The sequence below is a fragment of the Chelonia mydas genome, chromosome 10 (assembly GCF_015237465.2).
Source record: "Chelonia mydas isolate rCheMyd1 chromosome 10, rCheMyd1.pri.v2, whole genome shotgun sequence".
NCBI classification, from domain to species: Eukaryota; Metazoa; Chordata; order Testudines; family Cheloniidae; genus Chelonia; species Chelonia mydas.
The window spans coordinates 65,782,477-65,791,212 of NC_051250.2; the positions used below are offsets into that span (position 1 = coordinate 65,782,477).

At 40.9% G+C, this 8,736-nt stretch overlaps 1 long non-coding RNA gene across 1 annotated transcript; it reads right to left on the minus strand.

The window, feature by feature from the left end:
• Window positions 1-781: 781 nt before the first annotated feature.
• On the minus strand, window positions 782-3,014 carry LOC122462157. The gene is made up of 2 exons (XR_006284542.1): window positions 2,784-3,014; window positions 782-2,556 (listed from the first exon to the last, which is right to left on the minus strand). It is a non-coding gene; the product is annotated as an uncharacterized LOC122462157 (long non-coding RNA).
• Window positions 3,015-8,736: the final 5,722 nt, after the last annotated feature.

Sequence of the window (8,736 nt, forward strand, 5' to 3'; positions counted from 1 at the left end):
ACGAGGCTAGCACAAGTAGATATCCAAAATCAGATTCTCCTGGCTTGCTATAAAGCCTAATGAAGTTAACCCTTGCTGGGTACAATGTATTGCAACAGGAGCCTGGAAATCACAAAGATTGCATCTAAAGAATGAAGAAACATGAGCATCTTTAATTTAGCTTGGATCTGCAAGTTCTTCTCCCTGTGAGCAGTTATTACTCAAAAAAGGTGACATCAGTTGCCCTGCTTAATGCCTGGGGACTACTTAAATGAGTCAGTGAGTGAGGGTTTGCAGCTCTCGACCTAAATTATCAGTGTTAGCAACATGAACGTATGCAATGGACAGAGCAAATGTCTCCATGTTCAGATGAATATTCTACTGTATTAGTTATTGATAAAGTGGAACATCCAACTTAATATGGAAAAATTGTGATTGTATATATAAGCACTTCTTAGATGGCTTTGGTAAGATATAATTTGAATCATTTACTTTTAAAATCTTTAGGCTGCTAGTTTGTGAGAGTTAGTTAAACAGTAACTATAATAGCAAATCAAACCACCTGAAAACTTTTAGACTGGAGCAAAGATTCTTGGCCTGAAATCTGGAAATTCTCCAGAACAGTGTTTCCAAAAACCACCTTTCAAGGCTGTATAGGGTTTTGATGATACTTGATTGTTTTAAAGTGGATTTGACAGTGAAAGGGATTTGTGAAAGGGATTTGACAGTCTGGAGCTGTAAAATGGGGATAATAGTTACCTCCTATCTGAGGCTGCTAACATCTAAAATCCAGTGGGGTTGGTTGTTTTTTTTTGTTTTTTCAGATTTCACCTCTGGTAAATCTCATCATCCCCATTTTCCAGATAGAAAGACAGTGGCTCAGGGAGGTTAATTGCCTTGGCTAGGGAGCACTAATGGATTATACATAGGGATGGAGGCCAGAATTAACCCTTGTTCTGACAAGAACCTTGGACACACACAAATGCTCTGACCTTGTTTCCCTATCTTTAAAATGGGATAGTGATATTTATCTACCTTGCATGGGTGTCACGAAACCTAACATTTGTAGAGGCTATCTAAGTGGAAAGCACTCCAAAGGCCAATGAATGGCAGAGAAGAGCTCCCAGCCCGATGCTTTTCTGCTAGACCACATGGGCGCTAGGGAGCTCCTACCACCTTCTCAAGCCACAAGGGTGTGGTTTCTTAGCAACCGTGGCCTTTCAGTTCTTCTGGGCAAGCGAGCAGAAAATATTTCACATGAAATTTAATCACCCTTTTAAAAAAATTTGCTCCAATTTCCAGGAAGATTTGAGAACAGGCCAATTTAAAAAGGGGCCTTATCTTTTGCAGGAATTTTTTGCCCAGCCATAGTAGCATTCACATAGATTGTCTTTATCACAAGTGTAACTTTTTGCTAACTCACATTTGCTCTTTAAAGTAAAGATAGTTTATGGTATTTTCCCAGTCCCAGTTTGGTTTCCTAAAGAAAATATATAACAACATCGCTTAGTTGAAAGCTATAGACAGAAACAAAGATCTCCCAGACACAAAGGGAGCAGTTTCACAGCAGTAAAGGTAACTATTAATGACTAGTTCATTTCACAAGTTTCCTCCCTTTCCACTAACTGCTTTAAAAAGGCTGTAATAAACATAAGATTAAAACTCCCAGAGGAATATAATGTTATGGTCTGATGACATCTCAGCATAGCACCACCTAATGAACAGCTGCTTGAAAGCCAAGCTTCCTGGCTTTTATTTTAACTAATTCAAAGGACACCTTCCAACCTCAAAACCACATTGGCCTGAAGGCTTTTTTACCTGCTATTGTTACACATAATGTTTAAAGGAACTACAAGTGAAAGACAGTAGAAAAAAAGATGTCTTTCTTTCACTTTGTTCCTTTGCTGACACCTTGTAGGCTGTTTCACTCTTCTTGATGTATAATAGAGATGGTCAGAAAATTGTTTCTCCCTGCAAAAAATTTCTGCTTTACACTGAAGAACAAAAAATGTTTCTGTTTTCAATGTTTCTGTTTGACTAAAAGGCAAATTTTTCCATGGACAGGAGATACTTACGGGGGGAAAAACTGTTGTGTAGGAAAAACACACAATTTTCCATCCAAAATGGTTTCAATGGTGATATTTCAGCCAGTCCGGCTGTAAAGCCGGTGAGTTAGTCAGTGTCCCCTGTTGTCTGAGTGCATCTCTCTGACAGTAATGGGGAGAAAAACCAATTTAAAAAAAAAAAAAGAAAATGTGGTAGCAAATCCACAAGAACTGGCTGAAAGGCTTGCAGGGAGGTCTGGTACTTGGACAATACAATAAAATAAACAGTTTAAAAAGAGTTCCATGTCTCTTTAGCAGCGTACACCCCCACACACCGAGCAAGTGCTTTCACAGAGATCTTAGAAATATAGTAAAACCACTACTGAGCTGCATGTAAATTAGATATTAGAGCCCTTTCCTGCTTATTGCACCCACAGATATTTGGATACTGAGTGACTGGCCTTAACTGTACACAGCTTATTAAATTGACAGCTATAATCAAATTAGTGTTTTCAAATGCTCTAATTTCACACTGGAGACCCTTTAGCTCTGGAAAAAGAAAAGGAGTATTTGTGGCACCTTAGAGACTAACCAATTTATCTGAGCATAAGCTTTCGTGAGCTACAGCTCACTTCATCCGATGAAGTGAGCTGTAGCTCACGAAAGCTTATGCTCAAATAAATTGGTTAGTCTCTAATGTGCCACAAGTACTCCTTTTCTTTTTGCAAATACAGACTAACACGGCTGTTACTCTGAAACCTTTAGCTCTGGTTGTCAGTAATGTTGCATAGCATCACCATGCATGGAAAGTAACTCTGATTTGAACTGATATAGGAGTAACAATCACAGAGACATTACAGAATCAGGCAGGCTGAAGACATCATTATAATTTGCTCATTATCTTTTTTAAATGTTCTACTCAAAACTCCTGGGTTCCTTGGGTCTGCTTTAGCTTCAGTAGCTTAACCTGAACTTAGTGATGAGGGGACTGAGCAGAATGAGACATCCTTATTACACAGAAATTACCTAAGTAAAATTTGGCTAACTGGTCCCATATGAACATTAGTGCTGATGCTTTTTCAGTCAGTGATGGGCTCACTTATGGTCTTCAAGATAAGTGAAAATCCATCAAATTTATTAAGAACAGACTTGCATTTTCACTGTAAAAAGGCTGCCAAGAACCAGCTAAAATACTGAAGAAAATTCTCTGCTAAGAAGTAAGTGAATCATAGTAGCTAATAGCAATTTTTCTCACAGCAGGAAACTGACCTCACATGCGCTCAGGATTATGGCTGTGAGAATTGCTGAAGGAGGCATTTTATTAAAAGGGCAAATGCTAAGGGGCTGAAGATCCTCTACATGAGACCCTCCCAGAAGGAATGAGGCTGCTCTGTGTTTGCATGGAGACATCTTCCTTCCCTAGACAGAGCATTTCAAAATGCTGTTGGGCCCAGAAAACTGGAGAGCAAAAATAGGCTTTACAGATATGTAAACATCTAGAGGGCATGAGCACCACCTGTAACTCTGAAAAGATAGCAAAGGACGGGAAGGGCTACAGCAGCTTACAATGCAATAAGAAGGCAGGCCCTGCCAGAGGGTGTTTTTACCTGTAGCAGCAGGAGCAGGAACAACGCTGAATCTGAAAGGCAGCAGACAGGTATGTGCACAGAGGAAGTGGAGATGGCAGGAAGAGGGAGGGTGACCTGGGCATGTCCGGCGTTGTTGCTATCACGTTTATACTTCCGAGAGCAGCAGCTGACCCGCCAACCCTCAGCGATTTTAAGTCCTCCCACTTATAAGGGGGCCCAATTAGAAAATGGAGCTTTTTAGAATTTATTACTTTTTAAAAATTCAGGCTGATAGTGTTTCTTTAAAGTAGGCCACATTTGGGACCTAATTCACTGACACTGTTCCTCTAGGAAGGGAACAGTGTCAGTGAATTAAGTCCCTCTTCTGGTGCCCTGACCCCTGCTGACTTGCCTCTCCCTCCTCTATGGTAAGTAATGGGGAGTAGAAACAACTGTGCCAGATTTATACCAGGAGACTCTTGCTGCTCCTTTTGGGTAACTTTCCAGCTGTCTTACCTGAGCAGCACAAAACAAGGGTCTTGCCCTTTCTTTTTAACCTCCCTCTCACCCCACAAAGCTCTATCAATTGTCACAGTGCACCTATAGAGACTGAATGCTGAGAGGAAAACCAACACATTTGCGTTACACTTTATGGCTGTTTTATTTGGGTCTAGGATAGCAGTGAAAAGCCAATTTATCGTTTAAACAATGTTCCAAAAAGCAAGCCCCAAATTACAGCTGCCTGGCATTTTTAGAAGTAGCCCATATTGGGCTCCTTTAAGTATCTCCCTCTCAAACCACTTCACTCAAGCTCGCCCAGCTTTTACGCCGACATACCGATTAAAGGGAAACCTCGCTGTGGCTTTTTAAAGACTCCCTGAACAACTGAAAACCAAAGGAGGGAGAGGAAAGGACTTCACAACAGCAGTATCAGACTCCCACGTACAGCAAGTGTTTCATTTCTTAAATGTTGCTGGGAGTGCTTACAATGCCAGGGTGAAGGACTCTGATATTAGCAGCAATTTGCTGCACTTTGTAGTGGAGAGTAATGAGCAGCATATGCTTTACCAGCAAGTAAGGCGCTGTGTTCCCAGAGGGAGACTGAGTGGTGCATTTCCACACTGGCTAATATGGCAATGGATCATCCTACTGAGAGAAAGGTTAAAAACATTAAGAGGGGAAATACAGTAGGTAGGGATAAACAATTGGGTCTCAGCTGGTTCAGGTTTTACATACACATCAAAGCAGCATGAGAGGGGAAATAATGAGGGCAAGAGGAGTCCGAAGTAATGAGGAGAAAGATCAGGTGTATCTATCTTCCTGGAGGCTAGAAGAAAGAAGATATTAAACTGCACTTTCTGGTAAATTGCTACTGCCAGTTATTGACAAAGCTGTCAATTATACAAGACTATTTAGATTGATGAAGGTGGAGGCAATGTGGATTTAGAGACACATGGGACTATGGGAAGGGTAGAAATGAGTTGCAGATGATAAATGGACTGGACTTGAAAGGAAAAGAGCAAACAGGCCAGCTAGGGAATATATAATTAAATATCCTTAATTAGCAGGTTAGAGCAGGATAATATAACCAAACACACCCCTTCAAAGTCAGATTCCAGAAAGTAAATCTTATAGAATCAGAAAACTGAGAGCATATGGCATGGAAGACAGAGTCCTAGAAAAAGCAAGACCGCTGTATGTAGTAGGGCTGCTGGCATGGTACTCACTCAGGGAATACAGTCCTTACATTACATCCATGTTTAAATAACTTCTTTGAAAATACAGTTCTGCAGTAGCTGGTCAGCTCTATAACTGCTAAAATACTATTTGGCTCATGATTGTGTGACAAATATCAGATATTTGTCAAACAATGTTAGGGGGGAAAAATGACTATTTACTTAAGTGCATGCCTAACTTTAAGCAGGTATATATTCAGTCATACTGCTTACACCCTCAGCTGAATGGCATCCACGGATTGTTAACTCTGAATAGTAGCTGCTGTGCAAATTTTACAAGTTGCTTTAAAGACATGTTGAGACACAATATTTGAAGTCCTTGGATGAATAATTTTACAGAAATGTCAAGTGTTACCCTACTGAAGAATATGGAAGCTCAGGGAATGTTTGCTACTGGTTTTTTTCCCCAGTATGATGGAAGATGTTTAATTTTGGGAAAGTGAGCATGTTCTTCTATTTCATGCAAAAAGTCTGATACTGCAGGAGGCTTTCCTGTACTAGACAAGATGCCACACACTCAGTGTTATAAGTGTTCACCTGCACATCTACCAATGTGATCTATGCCATCATGTGCCAGCAATGCCCCTCTGCCATGTACATTGGTCAAACTGGACAGTCTCTACGTAAAAGAATAAATGGACATAAATCAGATGTCAAGAATTATAACATTCATAAACCAGTCGGAGAACACTTCAATCTCTCTGGTCACGCGATTACAGACATGAAAGTTGCGATATTACAACAGAAAAACTTCAAATCCAGACTCCAGTGAAAGACTGCTGAATTGGAATTCATTTGCAAATTGGATACAATTAACTTAGGCTTGAATAGAGACTGGGAGTGGCTGAGTCATTATGCAAGGTAACCTACTTCCCCTTGTTTTTTCCTACCCCCCCCCCCCCCCCCCCCCGTTCTTGTTAAACCCTGGATTTGTGCTGGAAATGGCCCACCTTGATTATCATACACATTGTAAGGAGAGTGATCACTTTAGATAAGCTATTACCAGCGGGAGAGTGGGGTGGGGGGAGAGAAAAGCTTTTGTAGTGATAATCACCCATTTTTTCATGGTTTGTGCATATAAAACATCGTCTGTATTTTCCACAGTATGCATCCGATGAAGTGAGCTGTAGCTCACGAAAGCTTATGCTCAAATAAATTGGTTAGTCTCTAAGGTGCCACAAGCACTCCTTTTCTTTTTGCAAATACAGACTAACACGGCTGTTACTTTGGAAAGTGTTATAAGGAGTACTTGTGGCACCAACAAATTTATTAGAGCATAAGCTTTCATGAGCTACAGCTCACTTCAGTGTTATGTATCCTATTGATTTCTAAAAACATGTAATTTCATTTACTGGTGCCAAATAAATCTTCTATTCACAGAACAAGTGCAGGGTAAGTAGCCACATTGCAAGCTCTCCCACACTCTCCTCATGGGCTTCTCAATCTTGGGCAGGAGAGAGCAGTGTTAAGGACAAGCAGAGAATTTAGTTTCATGCCTCTGCTGAGACGGTGCCATTTGTCATGGCTCTGAGACACCAGGACCTGCCCTGAGGCCATCAAAAAGCCTGGAGTTGAGCAGTAGGAGCTTGGGCCTAACATAAAGCCCGATCTTTTCTTCCTGGTAAGTGTGGTGTGAATTGTGGGATGAAACCTTGTCTCTGCTGCTGTGTCACTATAGGTATCATAGTGACCTGACTGAACTAAACTGATTCTCATACAGTGTGGTACAAATACACACAAACTAGAGCTTTTGAAAAAATGGTTTAGGAAATCCTGTTACTATGTCATACTTACAAACAGTAACAAACAGTATGTCACACCAGGCATGTCTACACTACGAACATAAGTCGACATATGTTAGGTCAACTTACAATCACTGCAGTGGTGCATGTCCTCACCAGGAGTGCTACCACCGACTGAAAAGGGACAGTGTCAGGGACTGAAAACCTGGTAGGTAAGAACAAGAGAACAAGGAGATGCATAAGGAAAGGGGAAAATGGAACAGAGAGCAGGGCAGAATGCTCATTTCCCAAGAACTAATAATCTTCCCTGCTGGATAGTGCAAGTCTGACTGACATCAGTGATCAACATGACAGTATATGTCAGGCCCACGTTACATAAACTGTAGCGTGTGGTACCTAAGGCACCTTTGCTGTATTCAAGTCACAAAAGACTGAGCCTGACTGATTGGAAAGAAGGAATCCAGAATGCCACCTTGAGTTCAGGAAACGTTAATTCTCTTCAGCAGAAGCTGCTGAAGCTCTTGGACAGAATATATCACTTTCAGAAAAAAGAGGGGTGGAGGTCGTGTTGATTAACACTGCAGTGGAGAACTGTTAAAAGATTGATTTCATTATACATTAATTGATTTGGTCTCCTTCCAAGACTAGACACAGCTTTGGGGTCAAAGTGGTGGAAAAATTTAACATGTTAAATGTGGAGTTTGATATAATGGTGTATAGCTGCTGCCTGGGAGATTTTGGTCACTCTTTATCCCATGAAGTGAGCTGTAGCTCACGAAAGCTTATGCTCCAATAAATTGGTTAGTCTCTAAGATGCCACAAGTACTCCTGTTCTCTTTGTGAATACAGACTAACACGGCTGCTACTCTGAAACCTGTCTTTATAAAACAGTATGTGTAGATGCCCATACCGGAGAAATTCATATATTCAAGCTGTAAGTCACTACTGCAGTGTTCCTTGTGTTTCTTTCCCTTGTCGGAAACTCAGACATCATATATTTAGCAAGATAAGTAGTTGAGAGTTATACAGAGGGAACCCCCTAATTTCTTTCTGGCTAGAGCATTTCCACTTTACCCTCGGCAAATGGTGAGCAGCTGACTGAACACTCCACCCAGAACACGAGTATGTAGCACTGAGGACTACAAATGAAAGCAAACATGCATCTGTTTTTAGTTTCCCCTTGATCAAGAGAGTGAAGCCCTCTGCTGAGCAGAGCAGTGAGAAGCATCAACATAAAGCTAAGGAGTAGAATGCCAACTGGGTTAGAAGAAAAGCAATTGATAGCCAAAATGTCAGTGTGTCAGGACTGTAAAGTGGGAAATGAGGAATGCATGTAAAGCAGTGTATGGCCATCAGCCTGAGGAAGCAAAACATGACCTAAGCTGCACATATTTATTGCTTTATTCCTCTAGCAATTAACCTTATCAGCACATAGGTAGTAGAGACACACATCCTGATAGAACCATTAGCAACATTTTTGCATTGCTGAAAATGGAAGGGATGGGAGAGACTGTTAAGGTGAAAAGCAGTTTTTGATCATGGAAAACTGAAACTTGAGATATGCAGCTTGTTGCATTATGCACAGCTGGTGAAAGCCTTTTTTGATACAGTTCTACTACTTATTTTAATATATGGATTTTTCCCAGTGGAAGATGCAGAAGCTTAG